General features: G+C 41.9%; 1 protein-coding gene across 3 annotated transcripts in view; it reads left to right on the top strand.

Moving 5' to 3' along the window:
* Nucleotides 1–4,623: 4,623 nt before the first annotated feature.
* Nucleotides 4,624–24,749, top strand: part of MAP3K13 (mitogen-activated protein kinase kinase kinase 13) — an 84,169-nt gene continuing 64,043 nt past the window's right edge. The window contains exons 1-2 of one of the 3 annotated variants that reach the window (XM_049802660.1): nucleotides 4,624–4,704; nucleotides 13,376–13,484. The gene's annotated coding sequence lies outside the window, so the exon portion shown is untranslated. Of the gene's footprint in view, nucleotides 4,801–13,367; nucleotides 13,485–24,749 lie in introns of all 3 variants that reach the window. The other 2 variants (XM_049802659.1, XM_049802661.1) reach the window with 2 other exon arrangements.

The raw sequence follows: 24,749 nt of genomic DNA, 5'->3' as shown, positions 1-24,749 counted from the left end.
TGGGTGGGGATCGAGGTTGCAGAGCCTGTTGGTGCACTTAACCTTGACAAAATGTAATCAAGATGGTCAAGTTTCCTTCTGTAAGCTTTTGAGTAACTCACCAAAAGCTTGTACAGATCTCCAGCACTTCTCTTTCTAAGGCTGTTCCGTGATGAGCAGGGCTTTTCCCTGCAGACTGTCTGGCAGTTTATACTTTGATGAAAAACAGCTGTTGACTGTGAAACCACAAGACATGGTGGCAGCTTTCTCTAGCCCTAAGGCCTGCCAAAAGGAAAGATATGTTGCTATACAAAGAGAAATACAGCTAAAATTGCATATCTAAAATTGCTCATGTCTTCATCCTCTGCTAGGGGATAGCTCTACTCTTACTTGTCTGTGGCAGCCAATGACATTTCAGAAGTAAACTATGATTATGGTAGAGGCTTAACTTTGCATAAGAAAGTTGGAGTAGTAATGAAAGGCTTCTTTCAATAGGACAAGGCAGGCAGTGAAGTAGATTGTGGACATTCCTCTGGGGTTGACTACGTAGTGGAGGATAATGCTCAGAAAACATACCTGGGTGCCCATTCCAGTTCTAGAGAAAGAAAAGTCTTCTCAAAACAGGAATATCAAATCCTTAGAGACTCCACTACTAGAAATGGTAAGGAGGGATATTCACCAAAGGACAGATTTCAATGAATGTGAATGTTGTGCTTTGTCCTCCAAACCACTCAGAATGTGGTGTGGTAAAAGAAAAAGAATCCTGCTTCTTCCTCAGCTGGAACAACATGAGTCTGTCAAGTCTTCTACAACCTCCTGGGATCATCAGCCTTGTTCAGGAAGTGCTGAATGATACAAACAAATGCTTTATCTGTAGGAGACTTGGGTTAATTTTTATTCCAGTATATCATTGTCCTGGTTTCAGCTGGGATAGAGTTAATTGTCTTCCTAGTAGCTGGTACAGTGCTACGTTTTTGAGTTAGGTATGAGAAGAATGTTGATAACACTGATGTTTTCAGTTGTTGCTAAGTAATGTTTAGTCTAAAGTCAAGGATTTTTAAGCTTCTCATGCCGAGCCAGCAAGAAGGCTGGAGGGGCACAAGAAGTTGAGAGGGGACACAGCCAGGGCAGCTGACCCAAACTAGCTAAAGGGGTATTCCATACCATGGGACATCACATCTAGTAGAGAAACTGGGGGGAGTGGAGGTGGGAGGATCTCCCCTTGGGGACTAACTGGGCGTCGACTGGCGGGTGGTGAGCAATTGCATTGTGCATCATTTGTATATTCCAATCCTTTTATTATTACTGTTGTCATTTTATTAGTGTTATAATTATCATTATTAGTTTCTTCTTTTCTGTTCTATTAAACCTTTCTTATCTCAACCCACGAGTTTTACTTCTTTTTCCGATTTTCTCCCCCATCCTAACTGCGTGGGGGGAAAAGTGAGTGAGTGGTTGTGTGGTGCTTAGTTGCTGGCAGGGTTAAACCACGACAATCATTGATGCAAGGTACTTCAGCAGAGGCAGCTTAATTTGCTATAAACGTATTCACACAGAACAAAAAATTCCTTGAAAATGATTATTTGACTAGTTGCACAAGTCTGTTTCTGACCCCAGAGGTGTTTGAAAAGGAGGGTCTGCAGTGATGTTCCAGCTGTAGGAGTAGAGTATTTCTGCTGCAACGACCTCTGAGGAATATGGAAGGTTTGACTAGTTGTCTTGTACAATCTGATCTGAGGTTTTTGTGGTAAATCTTGTGGTCACAGAGCTGAGAGGGGTAGGAGCTCTGAAAACTTATTTGTTCTTGACAGCAGCTGGTCTAAACATCAGTCCCAACTTACACCCTGCTGTTGAAACGACGGTTCAGAGGGCCAGCTAAATTCACCAACTGTTTTCTGCTTTCTCTTTTTACAGCTACACCTTTTTCAAAAATTTTTTGGCTTTAAAAAAATCATTTGGTGTAAAAAGAGCTGTTGAACTCTTTAACTTTATAATCGTTTGTCTGGTACACTGTTCTTTGATCCTGGCTAATACCTTCATCTGTGGTAAAAAACAATATTAGTAAATGTCTGATCATAAAATAATTTTCAAAGGCTCCTTTGTTTATACACACCCTTAGGTGACCTCCTCTGCTAACTGTGAGGTTCTTTTCTAAACTGTCTCCAAAAACGGCCTTCCAGAGCCTCAATGAGCTGGAGTTCGTTGCCTCAGGACTGGTATGTATAGCTCTTTGAAAGGCACAGCTGGAGTAAGTGTGGTAACTACATCTACACACCAAGGCATATTGTGGGCTGTGAAGTTATCGTCCTATTCCAGAGTTTAAATTTCTGCTGAAGAGCCTTAGCTTGTTTTAGCAATGGAGGTTGTTTGAGCTTGATGTGATAAAGCCATATGTAAAAACTTTTCCTCCTTGCTGGGTATCCTTAGAGGCATTTTTTTCCTTTAGCAAAAAAGGTTTTAAATGTCTTAGAAACTTTACCTCCTGTTCTGTCTTCTAGACCAAGACTGGGCATAATTAAATGCATAATTACATTTGTCACTGTTAATATGTACATAAAACCAGGGCTGTAGTTGGAGAACAGTTGCACATCCAACATTGCACTCCCCCTTAGAAAGAAACAACTAATTTTCTTTTAAAATGCATGTGTGCAGCTGTGGAGAGCACAGCGACACAGCTCTATGAGCAGGACAACTATTTGTCTTACTGAGGCTTTACTCTGCTCCTTGGCTTCTTGAAATCAGGTTACCCCTCTAAAAATCCCCACTGCATCAGGTCTGTAAAATATCTATACATATATATATATATGTGTATATATATATAATTTTTTTTAACATCCAGATCTGCAAAGACAAGACTGTCAAAACTTGACAGTTTTGCACACATAAAGCTGCTGTAACATATTCGTTAGCAATGTACAAACCCACAGTATTTCCCATCAAGTGGGTCCCCTGTTGAGCATTTATTTCTCTCTTTACTACTCTATGCATTTCAGATTTAAATTGTCTTAAACAAAAAATTACCATTTCAAATGGAGGATCTTGATTTCTCCCCGCCAGAACAAAGAATCTGTCGGTTATTTTTAATAGTCCGTCCAAGCCTCTTTCATGATTTTTAGGCTCCGATATTTGTGTGGTTTCAAAGCAACACCTCCTGGCAAGCCTTGGTATTGCTTGTGCAAGCAGAGAGACCTTCTTGTATTGATGATACATGACAAAGCAGCGAGAGAGCGGAGTGATATGCAACGATAGTCCCTCGTTGCAAATCGTAGCGTGCAAATCGCTTGGAATGACGTGAATGTTACGACTTCCGCTAGGGGAGAAATAAAAGTGGGGAACGTGTTTCAGAATTTTTTGAAATGAGAGCAAACATAAGCACTTAGTGCTGTCTTACAGGTTTTGCTGCCTTTTTAAAATTTTTTTATTTATTTATACTACATGTGCTGGTTTACAGTGGACAATAACACCAAAAGCAATGCAAAAAGCCCCCTGGGAAGCCAGCAAACAAAGGATGCTTGCTATCATCCCCATGAACAGTAGTATGGACATTAGTGTTCATCTTTCCCACTTAATTTACTCCCTTTGCTATCCCAACATAAAACTGACTGGCAGAAAATAGAAGTGTGAATGGAAATTGAGAACGGTTTCAGAAAGCTTCATTAATGTTCAAAGTATTCCATTCCCTTAGTGCTAAAGTGATGTGGCTGTCCTTGTGAGCAAATGAAGATACTACAAAAGATGATGGAAGCATCACAGAAAACCACTAAAGAGCATCTTATTCACAGCATCTACATGTGGTTTAAGGTACTATTGTGCTGTATTAGCATCACCATGAAACAATGCAACACAATGGAATAACTTGAGGAATCAAACATGAAGAATGCCAGGCAATTTATACAGAAGACAGGTATGATGTAAATGTTCATATACTTGTAATGAATAAAAGCAACACCGGTAATTGTAGAGGGCCATTTCTTGAAGGAGACAGTAAAACTGTCAATAATGATAAAAAGGTGTACGTAATCAATAAATGTTTCTGCTCTCCATTCCAGATTGCTGGTTGATTTCTTGATGTTACTACTAATGAAACCCTTTTCTGTCCAGTAGTGAAGTACGATGTTAAAAGCATCCGTCAAAGTTTGGCACCTCAATATCCAGTTTGGCCACGTAGGCTGCATCCTAATATTTTGAGAGAACTGGCTGAAAAATTATCTGACTATTGGGGTTGGTATCACTGTATTTTCAAAACGAGGGAAAACCTCAGATGACAAGAAAACCACTTGGTGGTTTGCCTGCCCTAATTGCACTCAGCCACAAACCCGGTGCAGTGCTATCCACGACAGCCTACGCAGGTAACCAAACTGACTGCTCTGGAGGCCGAGGAGAGGCCTGGCTGGGGCCTGTCCCTTGTCCGAGAGTCCCGATTCTCCGCAGCCTGCCCGGGGCAGCTGGGATTCCCACACGCTCTACTGGCCCGCGGGGAGCCCCTCAGAAACGACCGAGGTGTTCCGGGCATACCGCCGCCCGCCATGACCAGCCGCCTCACGGCCTCCCGCCGCCCGCCCGTGGGCGCCACCCCCCGACCACGCCCAACCACCGCCCTCGCGCCGCTGCGCCTGCGCGCCCCGCTACTGGCGGCGGAGCGGAGCGCGGCCCCGGAAGTGACGGGAGAGAGGCGAGGCCGGTGCTGAGCGGGGCGGTGCTGCCGGCGCCGGACGCGGTGCCCAGGTAACGCGGCGGGGCCGGCAGGGCCGGCAGGGCCGGGGTCCTCCTGTCTCTCAGGCAGCGGGAGGGGCGGCGCGGAGACCGGGGGCCGTCCCTGAGGTGAGGGGCTCCGGCTGGCTCCTCAGCCGCCGGCCGCTGTCCGAGAGCGTTGGGCGCCTCTCCTCCTGGGACGGCCACCGGTGCTTCCCGGGTGAGCCCTGGGCGCGCAGGGCTGCGAGCGTCCCGCTGCTCCTGGATGTCGCTTCTGCTTTGCACGGGCCGAGCCAGGGCTTGTCCGCTCCTGTTTTGAGGCGCGTAGCTTCCATGCTTGCATATTTAAGAGAGAAAAAAAAAAAAAGGCGTTCTGCGCATTTAGAAAAAGAAGTTAGAGTTATCCGTGGCGCTAGCAGTTTCTCAGCCCTCTAACGAAGCCAGGTGTTGGTAATGCCTATTTTGAGGCAGATGAACAATCGCAGGGTATTATCTCCTCTTCCCGGGAAGGAGGAAGCATTTAAGTAAATCTCCAGACAGAATCTGAAGCAGATCATTACCGAGTTAAGACTGTGGCGTCTACCGTAATCCTGTCTGAGCACAACGTCCTAGAGGCTGTTGACAAAAAAAAAAAAAAAAAAAAAAAAATAAAAAAATCAGCACAAGCTTCTATGGTTTTGTGCCCTGTTCAGTTAAAAAAAAAAAAAAAAAAAAGGGAAGTGTAGTAATTTTGATGCTTCTCTCATCTGGCAGAAGTTTGGAAGAGCGAAAGGGATGGCTTTAGCAGATGCTTCAGTTGGACTGTCTTTGGCTTAGCCTGATAGAATGAAACAAAGTGATAACTGGTAACAAGTGCAGCACTTAAAACTGTGAAGGAAGACAGCATCTTGTCGCAGTTCTTGGGGCAGAATCTAGTACCTCTAGCTTATTTTTGCTAAATGGATGGAGATGGATATAAGTAACACTTGCAAGCATAGTACAGTGAAAATAAAACCTTTAGAGAAAATGGATAGGAACCTGTCAGCCTCCTTTCTCATTTGAGCTTTGTGGAGTTTTGCTACTGGAAACTACTAAGACCTTGTTGTGACTTCATTTGCAGTTGTTCTTTCATCCTCTAGTTTTACTACTTCAGAGGTAGACTGGTTTTAACATACTGATCTCATCTTCAAAGCAGAGTGAAAAAATAAATACTTTCTGCATTCACTCGGAGATGTGTTTGATTCCTGATCTGATTGCTCCAAGAAGGCATTTGGGATGTCAGAGGTTACATTTTCATGGTAACTATATGTATCAGTAAGTGTGGGATTTTAAGAGAGCAGGTTTAACATGCTGTTACTGCTGAAAAGAGTGGCCCTCTGCACCTCTTTTCTAGCCCTCTGATTGTCCATTTTCATGGCCTCTCGTGTGCAGGTATAAGTGACTGTGTGGTTGGCTGGATTCATCTGTCAAACCAGTCGGTAATTAGCACCATACAGAAAATGAACTGATGGAGCTGACTATGTGTCTGTGCTCATGCTAGTATATGTAATAGGGAGAGGCAGGTCCACCCATTTAGGCAGTGTTATGGATCAAAATCAGTGAAGCTGCTTGTGAAAGTGTTCCCTGAGGCTGCACTTCCCTGGAGAGGTGAGCTGGCCTAGTGTTTGTGGTTTGGGTTGGTTGGTTGGTTTGTTTGTTTGTTTTATTTTGGTTTTGTTTTGATATTTTTTTTAGATGAAAGCTGTGCAATACTGTCTGTCTCCATATTTCATGATATAGCTAATATTCTTAGTCCCCCCCCTCCACTCTTTTACAGTAGAAATATTTTTTTATTTTGTTTCCTGAAAAGGTTTACTTTTGGGTGATGACCAAACTGGTGCATGTGGAGGGTTACAAACAAAGAACTGGAGATTTTTTAGAAATTTACCTGTGGTGATTATCATCAATAACTCCACTGGAATCATTGCTAAAACAGATGTTCAGTTTTAGAGAACAAAAGCAGTTGCTAAATGTAAAGATGGGAGTACTAGCAGTAAGTAAAAAATTGCATTTAGACACAAAAAACGGGTGGGTAAAGAATTGAAACAGATGTAGTAAACAAAAAATTGCTCTCAGTTGTAGTCTGAACTGTATTTTAACAGCTGTTTCTGACATCAGAAAGATCTCTGTCCAAAAAGATGATAAAAGATGAGACTATTAGCAAAACTTTATTTACATCAGGGGCATGCAAAGAATTTTTTTGGCATCTAAAGAGTCTGGTTAGCTTCACTAAGACTAAGAACAATTGGCCTGAAAAAAAAAAAAATCAGTCTTTTGTTTATTGTATTATTTTGAAGTCTATGTTAGTACAGCACGTAATAGATTTTGTTGAGATATTTAGTAGAGAATAAATACTTCTCCTTGTAATGTCCAAAAGTTTTATATAAGCCTTTGTGACATAGTTTAGTGGCTTAATTGCAGTATTAAAATACTACTTTTTGAAAAAGTTCTGAATTTCCAGAACTTGGTGTGGTTTAGTTTTAAATGATTTTTGCACTGTGGCTCCTGCCCCTGTCTTGAACCTGTTCTGCCGTGTACATGTCATATTGTTTAGAACTCCTTTCATGGAAACATTTCCTTTTAGGTCCCTTATTAAAATTATTAAAGCTGAATCTAACTGCTGTCCTTGTAGAATTTATCTTTACAACTTCTCATAAAGAAGGTAAATTGCCCTTTATTATTCTTTGTTAGAAAAGATAGTGTAAGATTTAATAAGTTACTATATCAAATACTCTAGGTGGGTCTTAACAGTACAGTGCTTAAGTTAAATATTGACTTGCTGTATAGGACTTTGGTCTTGTGTAACCCTTGCCAAAGCTGAAGCCGGGAGAAAGGTATTGTGGCACAGATAATGACAACTTAAAATTCCCCCCTACCAAACTGAAGCTAGTCTAGCTGTGCACAGAAGCAGCTAGTGATCACAGATGAGGCTCAGCTTGGTGATGCTTGTAACCGATTAAACGTAGAGTTAATTCCTCTGTTTCTTTCTTGTCTCTGTTGAAGATAAAAATTAATTAAAATACCATTTAAAGAAAGTGTGAAATAAGGATGTAAAAAGTGTTAGTGTTTTTTGCAGTGTAGTCTTTAACTACATAAGCATAAACCTTCCTGTAGAATACTCATGCCTAGTGTTGGTAGTTGCTGCAGCATGATGTGAGTAGGTAATTAAGTTTGTACCTGGGGGGTGGTGACAGTCCCCTGTTTCTCTGTAGATAGTGAAATGACTAGAATTTGGGGTCTCATCGCTGGAAGAAATTCTGTGTGCCAGCTGTCAGGATGTCTCGTCTCTGGGACCATGCCTTCCAATGTAGAAGGCTCTTTGTGTTTTATATGCACGTGATCACTTGAAAAAATAAACATTTCTCATTCTTGCAAAGATTCACTTTCAAATATCAACTAAGTGTAACTGGTTTAGTATTTCCAGCCTGTTCCATGCCTCTTTCCTTGCTGTTCTGGGCTTCCTTACAAAGGTCTAAAATCTGGTTGCTAAACTGCATTGAAAATAGAAGAATTTCTCTGGAACTGATGAGATAATTTTTTTTCCTTGGTGATGTGTTGTGTATCATTCTTGAATACTTTGCTGTGGGGAATAGGAGTTTCAAGCTAATCAGGAGGTTGTAGCAAAAAAAAAAAAAAAAGTCAGTCATCTAAGGTGCTTTAGGTGAAGGAATTTCTGTATCCTTTAATAGTAAGATATTTTGAGCTGTTTATATGTGGGTGGGGGAATAAGTTATTTTATGTCTTTGGTAAGTCTGGTTTACCGTTAGAATCTAGTTCTAGGAAGATTTTTCTCCTGTGTTATTGGAAGAAGGTTGGGTATGTCATGTCAACTTCGCTACAAACTGAGGTTTCGAATAGAAGAAACAATTTGTTTTAGATGGAGGATTGGGTTGATAAATCCTGCCTTTTTACTAATTCATTTTGAAAACGTTTGTCTAACTGTGATGGCCATGAACTGCTCCTTGCTCACTCTCTGGATATTCTGGAACGTGCATTTATAGAGCTGTCTGTGAAAAGCCTGTGGAGTAAAAGGTGGTTCAGACTTTTAGCATTCCTGTCAACTTTTTCCACTTTGTGAATTTAATGTTGTCCTGTGATTAATTTTCAGGTATATTTCAGAGATGCATGAATGTTTGGTGTGACTGAGATCAAGATTTAGGCTAAACTCCAGATGGCAGTCAGAGGATTACTTTGAGAGCTAATTACGAGTGTTCTTTGTATAAGTCTGAATAGTTACATCACAAAGATTTTTCTTTAATGATTCATTGGGCAATTTAGTGGGGAAAAAACCCTCAACTTTTTAACTTTCTGATGAAGCGTGTTTTTCCTTAGCCCAGCTGGGTCATATTGAGCTGTACCCCCGTACTTGCAGGCTATTTTAATGGGTATTAATTTCCTGACTCTGAAAATGAGATCTATGATATCTTTGAAGTCTGGATATCTCTTTTTCTCTGCACGTGTGGCCTCCATTTCTCCTTGCATCCATCTACTGAGTAAGTGTACTGCTGTGTTGTGAGCTGTGAACAAATATCTCTGCCCGTGGTTTATTCAGGTGTAGACTTTGTTGAGTTAGTGAATACTATTTTTGGAGTTCCCTCAGGGAGAAGGTGGTCTGCCTATCTAACCTCAGAGCTGAGCAGAGGGGAACGTAGCAATGTCAGCTTTGGTGTCACTGTGCTGGATCAGCTGTTGATGGTGGTTCTGTCAGAGACGAACCTGTCTTCTGCAAAGGGGTGTTAGCGGGGTCATTCAGCAGCAAGTTGGTGGGAAAACATTCATTTTACTCTGTTGGTTTGTTATTGTTGCCAGGAAACACCTTGTCCACATTTCAGAGACTTGTGAGTTATGGCTGCTCCTACCTTAGCTGAACAGATTTGCCCTACGACTCATAGATAAAGGTCAATGCTCCTGACATCTGCAGCTCCAGGTCACTGTGCCAGTCTGTCTTGTCCGGTTGCATTGTCACTGTCTTATTTGGTGTTTGGTGCTGCAGCCACTACAGTTTTGGCCTTTGGTCTGTGGCAGGATGGCTTAGGGCTAAAGGCGATGAAGTTTCCTCTCAATTATATCCCTCCCTATTTCTGGACTACTCGGGTACCCCTCGAAGACTGGTGCTGTTGTATCCTGTGCTGCTGCTGGCTTCAGATCAGCCAAACACCTGAATTTTGGTGGAGGTGGAGAAAACGTAGTGCTGGGGTCTCATGCTGATGGTGCCATGGACCTCAGCAGGTAGCAAATTGATTTCTGAGTTTTCCTTCACATCATTTGTTTTCTACTGGTTTTCCTTATAACAACCTGAATGCTAAAGTTTGCTGTGTTGCTCGGTGGCATTAGGACACCCCTTTGGGAATGAGAATTTTTAAAAATTGCTTTAGTCATAGGGTTGGTGGGAGGACTTCTCTCTCTTCGTATCTTCCTAAGTAAAGGTTAGTATGTCATATAGCTGACACAGAGTGCTTTGACCTTCCTGCTTCACTTACAAATAGAGCGCTCTTTTAATGGGTTATTTACATTCCTCAAGGTACAGTGTCCTGTAGTTTCGATGTACTTGCCTGTCTGTAATGGGAGGAAATACTGGTGCTGGTTAACTGGTTTGATATGCTTTCATGATTAGAGACCTCCTGCAGGTGATCTCTGGGGAGAGATTGAACAAATGTGCTGGCTGTAAGCTACAAGTATTATTTTTGTGTTCAATCATCCATTGCCTCTTCCTGGGAGCAAGAGCTCTCTGGGGAGACATAAGCTAAACTGTTGATGGGTGCTCTTCAGTGCAATCAAGTTCAGGAGCTCAGTAAGCTGACCAGGTAGGCAGTCGACTGAGGAGATACCTGTATAGAAGCCTCCTAGTCCTCAGAGCCATAGGGAATATTCGCAGAGTCTTTTTTTTTCCCCTTGTGTCTAGGGCCAGAATGCTCAAGTTGCAACAGAAAGAGTCATCGTGATGTCCCTAAGAGATGAAAGGATTTGTACAGGCTTTCCTTTGCTTTGTAAGGGAACAGTTGGGACCTTGGGACCAGCGCCTTGAGCTTGCTGGCGAGCTGGCTGCTTTCCTGTGGTTCCGAACACACTGAAGCAGCAAAGATCGTTCCCCAGATTCTGAGTGTGAGATTTGGACAGTGCCCTCTTCAGAAACTGGATTACCATGAAGTTGATCTCTTTGCCTTCATTCTAACAGAAACTGTTAGTTCTCTTTTGAAAAATCTAAATCTAAGCCCAGGCTTCCTGATTCATGAGGTGGGAGGCTATTGTATGTCTGACCCCAAATTGGCTGACACTCAAGGCTCTGCAACATGTGATGCCTTGTGTTGCATCAGATGATGGATGGGTGGTTTTGTTGATTCCCGCCTGGCCAAGGCATCCTTGAACCTTCTGCCTGTTTTGTGGGAGGCCCATCTGGTTGCAGGACCGAAACAAAACCCTAATTTCAGACTTGTGTTGCATCACATGGTCTGGGTGCTGGGTAGTTCTTGACACTTAGAACAGCCTGCTCTTGTCCAGTAAGAGACTGTCATCAGTACCAGGAAAGATGGTAGTAAAGAACCTGCTCAGCCAAATGGCTAGTTTCCCCTCTTTGTGCTCAATGAGTTCAGTGTTTTCTTTGGAGGTCACAGTACTTCATACTCCTTAATTTCTCTTCTTTCCTGCTAAGTCATGCCAGGTGGCTCCCTAAGATTTCATTTCAGTCTTTTTTTCTGAAACCTCCTACCTCCAAGGCAGAGGTCTTATACCATACTTGTGTGTTGAGAGAAGACTTTTTTTCTCCATAATCAGAGGATTAAATCTTCCAGACATTCTTTGAAGCTACTACTGAGAGAGCAAGGCTATTTCCAGAGTCACTTGGAGGTGCATTAGAGACTCTTAGGAGTTTGTTTATGCTTTGTGTGATGAGAGATATTCCTTGTCCTCCTTTCCCCGGGGCTAGCTCAGATTATGCTGATAGTATTAGTGAAGAACACTTCCAAGTCTGATGTCACTCTACAGCAAAAACATGGAGGTTTGTTGAGATACTCACCAAGCACTGGGACTTTGCAGAGTCAGCCAGGAATGAAACTGCATTTTGTGGAGCAAAATGTACTGAGGTTGCTGTTTGCATGGAGGACTCTGATGCTTCTTTTTAGGTAGTTGCGAAAGAGTAGTGCCAAGCAGAGCTCTACACACGTTGTGTGTGTGCAAAGTTACTTGAAGTTACAGGACAGTTGCTTTTAAGTGGCTGGTGGTCTTTAATCTGTATTGTCTGTATGACACTCTACTCCTCTCTTTGTAGTTCTTTCAAACTCCAGCAGCAAGTCAACAAGAACTGTGCGTTTGGGATATATGCAAAACCTCTGTACCTGTGAGCCTGCAGAGAGGTGTGGTACTTGCCCTGCAGATGTGGCCAAAGGGGAAAAAAAATCTTGGGGAGGCTATGCATCTCAAGCAGTTAAGTGTGAAAGTGAAAATGGATAGTATATACTGAGCTGTAATTATTGGGAAGTAGGTGTTTTCTCCTAGACTTCCTGGCTAGTGGGAACCTTGAGAGTGTGACCTGAGTAATGTGAAAGAGATGGAGGGTTTCACTGCCTTGAGTAGTGTTGTGACTTTCACAGACCCTTCCAAAAGGACAGAATATTGATAATAGGAACTGCAGGACGTGCTGTGTTGAAATTTTGTCTGCCTAAGTAGCTGCTAGTCAATTCCATTAATGTTTGCATATTTAATAAACTTTTAATGTTGGATTTTAATGAGTTGGCAGTTATCTCTGAACATCCAGCAGCAGCAGTCACAGGGTCTAGGTGGCTCTCAAATGTGGATTTCTCTCACTTAGAAGGCATGTGGCCTTTCCTTGGGCAGTTAGCACTTGACAGGATATAGCATGCTTTCATTCAGTTTGTACTGATGTACATCAACAATGAATTCGTAATTTGGATGGAGCCCTAGGGTTAAGTTTTCAGGGGAGAAATCTTTTTAAAAAGCTGGATATGAGAGAACATGACCTTCGTTAATCTCGTAACACACCGTTTATCTACTTGGGATGATTCTTGCTAGTGATCTAATTATTTTGGCTGCAAAATGGGCCTCCTAGGGAATTTGTTTCTAATGTGGCATTTGCTCATTTACATTCCCAGTGCTTTTGCTTTGCCGTTTCGGCCTTATTTTCCAAATGTATATCAAACTCCTCAGAATCCCAAGCAGGCTAAGAAGTGCCCTGATTGTGCTGCACACTTGGAACCAAGTGTCTCTAATGAGATTAAGGAAGCTAAAATATTATCAAGGGAACCTTGGCAAAATTCAGCAGAAAAGTTCAGTGTTCGTGCTTTTGAGATAAACCAAGTGCAGTAAAATATGTCAGTATGTAAAATGTAGCAGGCAAGGTAAAAAGGGACTTTTGATAACAGTGTAATTCTCAGTTCTGGCACCAGTATGACTTTAAGTAAGTCACTTCCCCATTGCCAATCTTTAGGATAAATTCTCAGTATGCTACTGTAATGTAGATAGTGAATGCGTAAGCCGTGAGGGTTGCAAGGGTAAAGAAAGAAGCCCTTACTGCTGCCTTTGAGATAAGACAACATAGTAATTCAGTAACTGGACCCATCAGATTGGTTTCAGATGACCTTTCAGTGTGCCTGGTAAAAAGCAGGAAGAAATGTAATGTTTATGTAATGTAGTATCTTTATCTGAGAGCTGTATTTTATCTCCAGAATACCAGGTTCTGAGAGGAAGAGCAAAGCGAGTTAACGACAAAAACTGATGGACCATTACATCTTCCAGAATGAGGCTATTCACATTTTTCTACTGGAAACTAACATGTCTTGAAGGTGAGTAGGTTTTGTATGTGACAGATGAGCTGCCCAGTGTCTTGGGCCTTGACCATCAGTCTTCCCAAAGACAGATCTGTCCTCATTTCAGCTTAGTGTGCAACTGCCTTTCTGGGCTGACACAGCCCATAGAGGCATGCTTGAAAATATGTATTTTATCATTGGTAGAAATATATAGGAAGTAGGTAATATTTTCCATCATACCAATTAATTGTCATTAACTTGGAAGCTCTTGGAAAAGCTAGAGTGCTTAGTGAAAAAGGCGAACCATTGGGAACATGGGTATTTTTTTGGGGAGTGGAGAAGATGCAGGTGTTTTATTTGCAGGATGAGAAAGTTAAGTTTGTCAGACAAACTTTTGTTTAGTTTGGTGAATGTATTAAATTAGGTAAGGCATTTTCAAGTTCTGTTCCAGTTGTACCTCAAATGGTATTATCAGTGTTCAGAGTAGCTGAAGAAGAGAGCTTGCCATCACAGACGGTAAATTAATTTCCCCAAAGTAAGGAACATAATGCTTGAATGAAATTAAATCAGAATTATATTTTGTAGAGTTTGTGGTATGTTTTATGTTATATGTGTACTCAGCCCCTTAGGGCTATAGGCAGTGACCATACAGTATTGTTTTAAAATCCTTTAATAACAGAAACCAAAATGGGAAATGTCACGTAAGACCTGCACTCAACATTGAAGTAAAACCAGGATTTCTGAGACAAACAGTTAATGTTTCAAATATCTTGTTTTAGACTTTACTGTCACTTTAATAAATAACATATAAAAGGAAGCCATAAGCCTATGTAAGCTTAGGTTTGCCTGCTTAGCAGCATTAATTCTGATTTTTAATTAGGCTAATAAATTTGTTTTTCTGTTGGTTACTTTATTGATAATGAATTTGTCTATTTTTTGGTATAAACAACCTAATGCCTATGAACTCAAAGCTAAGAGAGTGTAAGTGGTGAAAGATAGGTCTAAGTTGTTGTCAACTGTCATTCTGTCTGCACAGAAATTGTTCCAAAATGTTCAGCATTGGAGTCAGCGGCCTCTTGTGTGTAAATGCATTTTGGTGTGAGGAAAAAGGCCTGATAGAAATTCAGCCTACACTGAACTCGGTTTTCCTGTGTTTTTGCATATTTAAAGATGTGTCTCGTTATCCATGTGAGTTACTTAAGTATTTGTAGATTTGGTAGTGCTGATGAGCTTGTCATGAGTGTAGCACTTGACAGAGATAGAAGAGGATGCAGTGTCAGGGGCCCTTACTACTAGAGGAAGAAAAGACTTGTAGCTGGAGAGAGAAATACTGTTCACGTTCATTTGTGCTATTTGGTCTCTGCTATACTCTGCACGATTCTGCGTAGAAGGATGGAAACCTGAAACTTCCAAACAAATAGATGTTACCAAGTTCTAAAAGGTTCTCTTGTATTGACTAGTTGCCTGTGTTTTGCATGTGTCCTCTTTAGAATCAGTAGGATGAGCTGTGGAATGTTTTGGGAAAATGTATGAGTAAATTTATATACATTGGAGCCATTGGGAGTTTGTATGGAAAATTAGTCCTGGAGGAAAGTGATTTGCAGTACTGGGCTCATGTTCCTGAATCAGCAGCTTTGTTTCTGAGTAATTTTTCATTAATTGTAAGTGCGTTGCCCTGGGTGTTCCTTACAGCTATGTGTGGAGAAAAGTAATATTGAAGTGCTCAAAGGTACAAACTGAGGACAACTGAATATCTTTTTTTGTGAGCTGGGACAACTGGATTTTGAATTTCTATTGTTATATGTAGTCAGACACTGAGAACTCCTGGAAGACTTTAAATAGGAACTTGCTATTGATGTTTCACACTTTCTACCTAATAATGTGGAAGCTAATCTAATGCTACGGAAAAGTAGGATGTGTTGCAAGAGCCATAAGTTGAGTGTTTTCCATGTAGATGGAAAAAATAACAATTTTTTTTCTGTACTGTATTTGCAGTCTATAAACATTCAAAAAATGCTGGTAGATCTTGGAGTGCTGTAGTATCTTCTTCTACATTATGTGTTCCTTATATGTAAAGAGGCTGCAAATGGTTATGTATCTGTATAATGATCTTCAGCTGTTTTTTTGGGGGAAGGATATTTTAAGTGCAGTCTGTGAATTCTACACAAATAACTATCTGTATATTAATCTCCAATATTAAAAAGTTCTTGTGATGTTTGAGTGATTGCAGAAGTCTGTAGTTTAAACTACATGCTGTTCATGTGTGGATGAAGGATGTTTTGAAGGTAAAGGTGTTACCTAGGAACCCTTTTGCCCCCAAAATCTGGAAAGTTAGGGAATCTCACTTGGAAATATTTATTCTGGTGTAGTCTGTACTTTTCTGTTGATGTGGATGAATAGAAATACATCTTCCTTTTGCTCTCTTCTTTTCCTTCTACTTTGACATTTTGTACGAAGTGCAACTTTAATGTGGGGAGAAAGATTGTGCAACAGGGTAAAGAAAGAGGGAGAGTGAAAAGAGGGTATTTTGCTGCTATAAGGCTTCTTTGTTCTTTGAGGTCAGGAAGAGCTGAGCTGCCAGTGATTTCACAAGCTCTTCTATTACCTGTTCACATACTGGTCAGTTAGCCTAAATGGATGGATCTACCTCTGTATGAGTCTTTAAGTAAATATGAGGCAGTGCTGGTATTCCTGATAACTGTCTGCTCTGAGTACTTGCTCCTATTTCTTGCTTATTATTGACTTACTAATTTCTTAGCTGCTATCACAACCCAAGCAGATTTTGTCAGCACAGGGCCTTCTCACGGTGTGCAGCTGTAGAGACACCCCGCTGTTCCAGCCTTGTTAGAGGATATATTTTCAACAGTGGCTGGAAAATATTTGGAGATGTTTCCAGTAAAACAGTTGGTACTGATTCTTGGCTGAGAGCCTCCTCTTGATCAGAGGCAGCATCGTGGTTTGCCAGATGGCCTGCAGGCTGGATCTGGTGCCTGCTCTCATTGCATCCCTCCTGCAGGACAGGGCACCGGAGGAAGTGCATCTCTGGCCTCCCATGGGAGCATCAGAGCACATTGTGTTCAGAACTGTTACTAGAGCGGGAGGTGTCAGCAGTTCATTCCTGCTTGACTGCATTTAAGGACAGCTAGCTGCTGCAGATAGGGCTTTAGGACTGGAGGTCTGTGAGCTGTGCTTCTCTGGCAGTTGCTGCAGCCGGAGGGTGGCTGAGTAACGATGATATGTTGCTGTCTCCTTGAAGCAGATTACAGGTTACATGGGGGATGGAGCACTTAAAGTGTTTGTGCTCACTGGGAAGCTCTGCTATGGAGGGAATAGGGCATGTTATCCACTGGCCCACCCAGGTACTGTAAGACTGGCTTCCAGTGTGCACGCATTCAGATATTCGATAACCACCGGGTTTTGCCGAGGCTCTGGATTTGTGTCCATTTTTCATGTGGATTAGACTGTAGCAGGCTTCTATCCTAAGTGTAAGACCTTGCATATGTGTAGGGGGTCCCTGTAAACTTATCTTCCTTGCCTGTCTGTCCCTGATACATCATCACTTGTGGCGTTATGGGATTCGAAAATGCCTCAGTGTTTCTGGATTAAACTCTTCTCTCATTGGGAGAAAAATTTGTCACCAATTTAAGCTGAATCTTGACTAAATTTGGATAGTTTAAACCTTGGGCAAAGACTCACAAACTGGATGATGCTGCCTAGTCAGAATCAGTTGCCATTCTTACTTTCTCTGGGAGAATGTTTCCAGTGCTGGATGGCTGAGACCATTTTGGGGGAGCTGTGCAGGCGAGATGAGAGCTGTGGAGAACTGCATAAACTTTTAGATACTCCTTTGCTTTTACTGATACTGTCTTCAGGGCATTCCTTATCCCCTTCTGCCAAGGGAAGCTCTTCCAGCCATCTATAGAGGTGCTTAAAGAGGTCCAGCTAATCATGGGGTTATTTCTTTTTTTTGGAGATCTTGAGGGTTTCATGTTATAAACTGAAAGCACAATAGATGCAACTCAGTTGTGGTACAAGTCGTGTAAGCAGCCTGAGACACACCGAGTTTCCTAGAAGATGACCCATCAGATTCATCCCCACATTAAATTTATAGCTGTTGTCAATGGTACAGCGGTGGATCTGACAGCTTGGTTGCTACATGCATGTAGGCTTTTTTTGATGTTTCATTTGCTGTGTTGGGAATCATTTGTTTTGCTTCAACTGGATGTGAAATATTACCACTGGGGACTGATAAGATTCGCTTAATGGCAAAGGAGGCTGTACTGTCAACATCAGCCTATGGCTTGCTTGTCTTAGAGCTGTTTTACACAGCCACTGCACTATAATTAACTTTCCATGAGCAAAACTTCAGGAATTCCTGATCTGGGTCCTTACTGTGCCAGGAGGAGTCTGCAGCCCAGTTTAGTTAGAGAATAAGTGTCCAGACTGAAAGCCACTGCATGCTTTTCTTTTATTAAGACCTGCTATTAAGAAAATCTGAAAGCCACTGCATGCTTTTCTTTTATTAAGACCTGCTATTAAGAAAATAATTTTTGCTAAGCAGAGCGTGTTAAGCTATCATTTATTTAAGGGAATAAATGGTAAAAACCTTAATTGGAGGAGAAAAGGAGGTATCGCTTCAGATTTCTGTGGTGTTTTTTCCAGCTTCCTGAGTAAAACAATTATATTTTTATGGTATTTTTTCCTACATTTAAATATTGTGTGGGTGTATTAAAAAAAAAAGTTTGATTACATTATGATCAAGTGTAATGATTAGATACTGATTACTGTGAAAGAAGTAGAGCATTCAATTAATTGTAAATTTGCCAGGTAGCATTACTTGTCTAAATGTTGCCTTATCACATAAGAAGATATTGTTTCTCAAGCACATTGCACTTGCTATCTTGAAACAGAATTACATTTCTATTAGAATACCATTTGCTCAGTGCTCCCAAGTCAAGGAGAAGTTTAGTATTACTGATAAGGTCCATGGTAAACTTTTACTTAGTTCATTTAACACTTGACTTGGTCTCCATTCTCTAGTGCATGAGTGTTGCATTATCTGTTACTTTGAAAGAGCTGTGTTTGGAAAGGTGCTCAACTCTTGTGTTCTGATGTCTGTTACCACAATTTGTTTCCTTGAAATCTAAACACTGTCTTTGAGTAGATGTATCTTTTTAATATCAAACAAAGTGGAGCTCTGGTTTTACCTTTTTAATTTACGCAACCTTGATAAAAGCAGCCAGGTTACGCTGGAGTCAATTTGATGATAATAAATTCCTTCTGTTCTTCCTTAAGCCACAGTGAAAATGAAATAAGCTGAATTTACTGGCTGTTCTTCATGCCTTTTTGTTCAGAAGAAAATTTTCAGAAGAAAATTAAGCTATTTTGACCTTTCTCTGACATGTGTAGTCAGTGAAGATGAGGGCAGAGAAAGGCTTTGTAAAAATAAGTCGATATTGGTCTTTCTAAAATTGTTATTAATGCACTCCAGTATGCTCCAATTAAATTCACAGCCTGTGAAGGCAAGTGCAGGCAATCTCGGCTGCTATTTCATCTACCAACACGTTACTTGGTTTCAGGTTTTTGTTCCTATCTTTGAAGCTCTCTATCACAGAGGTTTTGAGGTAGTGGCTCTGAGTGAGTACCATACACCTTATGGCGAGCTTTGTACTGCACTTCACCTAGAATATGCTTGTACTGCCAGAAGGTCAGCTGTGCCGAATCTGAACAGGGCTATTTGAAATCAGGAACACTGGGGTCTTGGGCATACCCCTGTGATATACATACATGGGTCAAAAAAAGGCTTGCAATAAACTGGAGGGTTTCAAATTTTAACACTGTGTATATACCTTTGCAAATAGAGTTGCGTACCATTTTGTGTGAGGATCATAATTCTTTGTGAAAGTGGAGAGAAATGATGTCTCCTGTAAACACTACTAGACACAATACTGCTGAGGTTACCACCCTCCCCCCCTCCCCCCCCAAAAAAAGAAGCCAAAAACCCCCACGCAAAACCCAAACCCACTTGCTGATCCAATGGATGTACCGATGTGTTTTACTGTGTATTTGTTAATGGCAAGGGAGGCTGGATAGAGCTTCAGTTGCCAGTCCTCTGTTTAAGTTGTGCTGACCTGGACTTTGTTGCAGTAAGGGCTGTGAATTTGTTCTCTCAAAGGGGTCTTGTAGAGGAGATGGTGAGTATGACAACTCACGGTGGTGGGGACTATTTCATTAGTTCATGACATAGGTCTGCATGCAAACTGAAGCCTGCTGCTGGCAGTACCTAGAAGTGTTATTCTGTTCCTGTCCTGATGGTGGGGAGTCGGGAGACATGCAGATAGCATCAAATGGATTGTACATTTGCATTGTCCATTGTAGCTGTAACTTAAGAAGTAAAAACTGAGTATGCGTGGTTTACCACCCAAAAACTGATAGCGTGTATGCTGCTACCTTGTATTTTTCAGTTGTATTTGAAGAACTGAGCTGTGTGCTTTTAAATTGGTTGTGTTTTCTCCTGAGATGGCAGTTGAGAAGGGGAAAGCTTGATGTTTGCTTGACAGAATGTTGCAGCAGTAGCAGAGGATATTGTATTCTTAGTCAGTATAATTTCAGGTCTAACAGAACTCCTACTTATGCTTTGGTACATTCCTGTTTCTCTGCTGTATGTTTTCTAAACAGATGTGCTTGCACTGGCTGACTTATCTAAAAAGTGATTATACTGGTATCTTTATTTGCTCTGCCCTGTACTGATATTAGTCTTCAGCCAGCGCTCTCTGTTTTCGGTGTCAGCATGGGCAAAGTAGAGACAGCAGAATGAGCTGGTGCTTAATTCCTTGCTTGTGGATGGAGGAGTATTGTACACTGAGAACCTGTACAGCATAACTTAGTGGTGAACATGAATCATGGTTGGTTGTTTCAGGTATAGACTCCAGGAAATTGAAACCAGCCCTGATTTTGCCTGATAGAAGAGTTTCAAAACTTAGGTAATGTGACTCAAAGGAAAGGCTTTTCTGGATGTACTTTTCTTCTAGAAAGTTATGATACATTTATCTAGCATGCGGTCTCTTGCATTTAAAATGATTGACAGGTTATGGGAAGTGCCATCTGAAAAATGCAAGGGGTTTGCTTTCTCACAGTATATAAAAAGAACACTTCACTTTGTTGTTTCTGCACCAGAAATGGCAAGGCTTTGTAATGGAGTTAGGATGTATGCCACTGCAGGTTTTCATTTTGGCTTACTCTAAGAAAAATGCGTATCTTCAGAGGTACATATATTGTAGTTTGAAAACTGCTACTGCTGTAGATGAGTCAAACAAAATTCTTAATTAGATTGCTGTGAAAAATGGAGTTGTACAGAAACACTTTGCATCCCTTAAAAAAAAAATTAATGTTGGTGCAATGGTATTGATATTGGGCATTGGATCATACAAAGTTAAGGTCAGAGTTTGACAAGAGCATACCCTGCCTACTTAAAAATTCTTCCCCTCCATTGCTGGGGAGCTGGATGTGCTAGCCTAGATTAAAACAGGCCCAGGGAACAGCAGTGTAGCCAGCTTTTGAAAGTCAGGTCTTTCAGCTGCATGCCTAAACTAATAGGCACAATTTTACGTTTTATTAGTGTGTAATATTTACTAAGAATTCTGTTCTTAAGTATTATAAATGCTTCTCCATATTGCTTAAAAAGATGAGGAAAAAACCATCTTAGAATCAAGGAATCATGGAATGGTTTGGGTTGGAAGGAACCTTAAAGATCATCTAGTTCCAACCCCCCCTGTCATGGGCAGGGACACCTTCCACTAGATCAGGTTGCTCAAAGCCCCATCCAACCTGGCCTTGAACACTTCCAGGGAGGGGGCATCCACAGCTACTGTGGGCAACCTGTTCCAGTGCCTCATCACCCTCACAGTGAAGAACTTCTTCCTTACATGTAATCTAAAGCTGCCTTCTTTCAGTTTAAAGCCATTACCCCTTGTCCTATCACTACATGCCCTTGTAAATAGTCCCTCTCTGGCTTTCTTGTAGGCTCCCTTTAGGTACTGGAAGGCTGCTATAAGGTCTCCCCGGAGCCTTCTCTTCTCCAGGCTGAACAACCCCAACTCTCTCAGCCTGTCTTCACAGGAGACGTGCTCCAGCCCTCTGATCATCTTTGTGGCCCTCCTCTGGACTTGGTCCAACAGGTCCATGTCCTTCTTAGGTTGAGGGCCCCAGAGCTGAACGCAGTACTCCAGGTGGGGTCTCATGAGAGCGGAGTAGAGGGCGAGAATCACCTCCCTCAGCCTGCTGGCTATGTTTCTTTTGATGCAGCCCAGGATACGGTTGGCTTTCTGGGCTGCAAATGCATATTGTCAGGTCATGTTGAGCTTCTCATCAACCAACACCCTCTAGTCCTTCTCCTCAGGGCTGCTCTCAATCCACTCATCACCCAGCCTGTATTTGTGCTTGGGATTGCCCTGACCCATGTGCAGAACCTTGCACTTGGCCTTATTGAACTTCATGAGGTTCACGCAGGCCCACCTCAAGCCTGTCAAGGTCCTTCTGGATGGCATCCTTTCCCTCCAGCATGTTGACTGCACCGCACAGATTAGTGTTGTCGGCAAACTTGCTGAGGGTACACTCAATCCCACTGTCCATGTCTCTGACAAAGATGTTAAACAGTGCCAGTCCCAATACCAACCCCCGAGGAACGCCACTTGTCACTGGTCTCCACTTGGACATGGAGCTGTTGACCGCAACTCTGAGTGTGACCATCCAGCCAATTCCTTATCCAGTGAGTGGTCCATCTGTCAAATCCATGTCTCTCCAATTTAGGGACAAGGGTGTTGTGTGGGACAGTGTCAAATGCTTTGTACAAGTCCAGGTAGGTGAGTCAGTTGCTCCTCCCTTATCCACCAATGCCATAACCCCGTCTTAGAAGGCCACCAAATTTGTGAGGCATGATTTGCCCTTAGTGAAGCTGTGTTGGATGTCGCCAATCACCTCCTTATTTTCCATGTGCCCTAGCATAGTTTCCAGGAGGATCTGCTCCATGATCTTGATGGGCGCAGAGGTGAGACTGACTGGCCTGTAGTTCCCCAGGTCTTCCTTTTTTCCCTTTTTAAAATGGGGGTTATGTTTCCCCTTTTCCAGTCAGTGGGAGCTTCCCTGGACTGCTATGACTTCTCAGATATGATTGGTAGTGGCTTAACCACTTCATCTGCCAGTTCCTCAGGACCCGCGGATGCATCTCATCATGTCCCATGGACTTGTGCACCTTCAGGGTCCTTAGGTCGTCTCGAACCTGATCTTCTCCTACAGTGAGCGGTTCTTCATTCTCCTGGTCCCTGCCTTTGCCTTCTGCGAGTTGGGCAGTGTGGCTGGAGCACTTGCAGGTGAAGACTGAGACAAAAAAGTCATCGAGTACCTCAGCCTTCTCCATGTCCTGGGTAATCAGGTCTCAGATTTCCTTCCAGAGAGGGCCCACGTTTTCTCTAGTCTTCCTTTTACCACTGACATACCTATAGAAGCTTTTCTTGTTGCCCTTGACATCCCTGACCAGATTTAATTCTATCAGGGCTTTAGCTTTCCTAACCTGATCCCTGGCTGCTCAGACAGTGTCTTTCTGTTCCTCCCAGGCTACCTGTCTTTGCCTAAGAAATATAGCTTATTGGGACCTCTTGGAATGAATGCTATTAAATGAACTTTGCTGTGTGTAGCAGTGAAGAGAATTTCCTGAATTTTATTAACACTGAAGGAGTTTTATGCAAAAAGAAAGTACATATATAAATGGCTATAGACATGTCCAGTAAAAATGGGCAATTTTATTAAACCATGAATTTAAGGGAGTGTTAGAATGGTTGCCTGGGGCTTCAGTATGATTTTTTCAGTACTCTGGATGGTTAATAAAGAATAGTCTAACTGCTAGGACAGAGAAACCCAGAATAATTTTCCTTGTCCCAGTTAAGTCAAGAACTATTAGAGCAGTGGAAATAAGGTTTCAACAGGAGGGGAAAAAAGGGTGAGGGAAGTGTCAGCTCTCACTCTTGCTGGTGAGAGGGGAGTGTACACAAATACACCAGAAGTTAGAATGGAAGAAGTGAGTAGGAGTTACGAATGAAAATAGAAAATAGGCTAATGTTGCCAAAGCATGTAAGTGGGAATGATTTTCACTCTTCCTGGTGCTTTAAAAAAAAAAAAAAAAAAAAAAAAAAAGGCAAACTGTGTGAGTGTTTGCAGTAGGACATGCAGGTCAGAGTAATATGTGATTTTCTTTGACCTGCACGTTTGTCAAGAAAGGTGGCTTCTCTGTTATCAAGCCTGATGCTTGAGCCATTATGAGTTATTTTTCTCCAACCTAGTACCACTGAATCGCACTACGCTGGCTACACAGGAGACCAACCATGATCCGATGGCTTTGCTTCCCCTGATGCTGGGAGCAGGGAAGGCACAGAAGCTAAGAAACTCTAGTAATAAACCCCTTTCACTGTCTAGCTGATACTTAAATGTTTGAAGGAGTAACATCAAGTCCTTCTTAATGTACCTTTCTCACCTCCTTTTCCTAAGGTATTATCTTTTTCCCCTGCCATGTCTTGAGATACTTGATTATGATACTGCAATAGAAGTAAAATTTCTGAGCAGCATATTCAAGGACCAGGAGCTTGAAAGGTGGGCTTGTGTGAGAGGTATCTTTAACTTTCTTATTGCAACAACCTGTAGTGACTTACTGGAAGGTACTCAGTAAGCAGAATTTCTAGTTTCTTTTTGAAGTGCAAGTGTAACAAGACAACTGGAAGGAATGAAAGGATGGAATGTAGAAGGCCAGCTATTAGACAACAGCCCCACATGCGGCTGCATATGCGAAGCCTGTTTGCTCCATAGCCATGACCAGTGACCATTATGCTTCTTGACTGTCAGCCTTCTAGTCCAAGTCAACAATCAATAGACTACCTGTTAGAAGAAATGATAGGGCTCTTCACTAAAGGAAAAGATACTCTGCTCAACTCCTTGCAAGGAACTCAGCATTGTGCTTGAGGATTTATCGTCAGGAATAATTTCTGATAGTGGTGTATCTTTATTCTCCTATCAGCAATCTGGCTGATACTTGAAGCTATGAATTTGAAAAAATGACTAAATCCTGGCATGGCTTCATGGGTAATCAGTAGCAATACCTTCATGGCTAACTCTTGTCTCCTACCTGTGCAGACTGTTGGTGTGTCAGGATCCATGCAAAGAGGGATGAGAACCCATCTGCCATCTTCAGAAACCACCATGCCTCATTCCATCACTCAGTGATTCCTTTTGACAAATGGGTTTTGAATGTAATAG

The sequence above is a fragment of the Accipiter gentilis genome, chromosome 6 (assembly GCF_929443795.1).
Source record: "Accipiter gentilis chromosome 6, bAccGen1.1, whole genome shotgun sequence".
NCBI classification, from domain to species: Eukaryota; Metazoa; Chordata; class Aves; order Accipitriformes; family Accipitridae; genus Astur; species Astur gentilis.
This window is presented reverse-complemented; position numbering and strand designations above follow the sequence as displayed.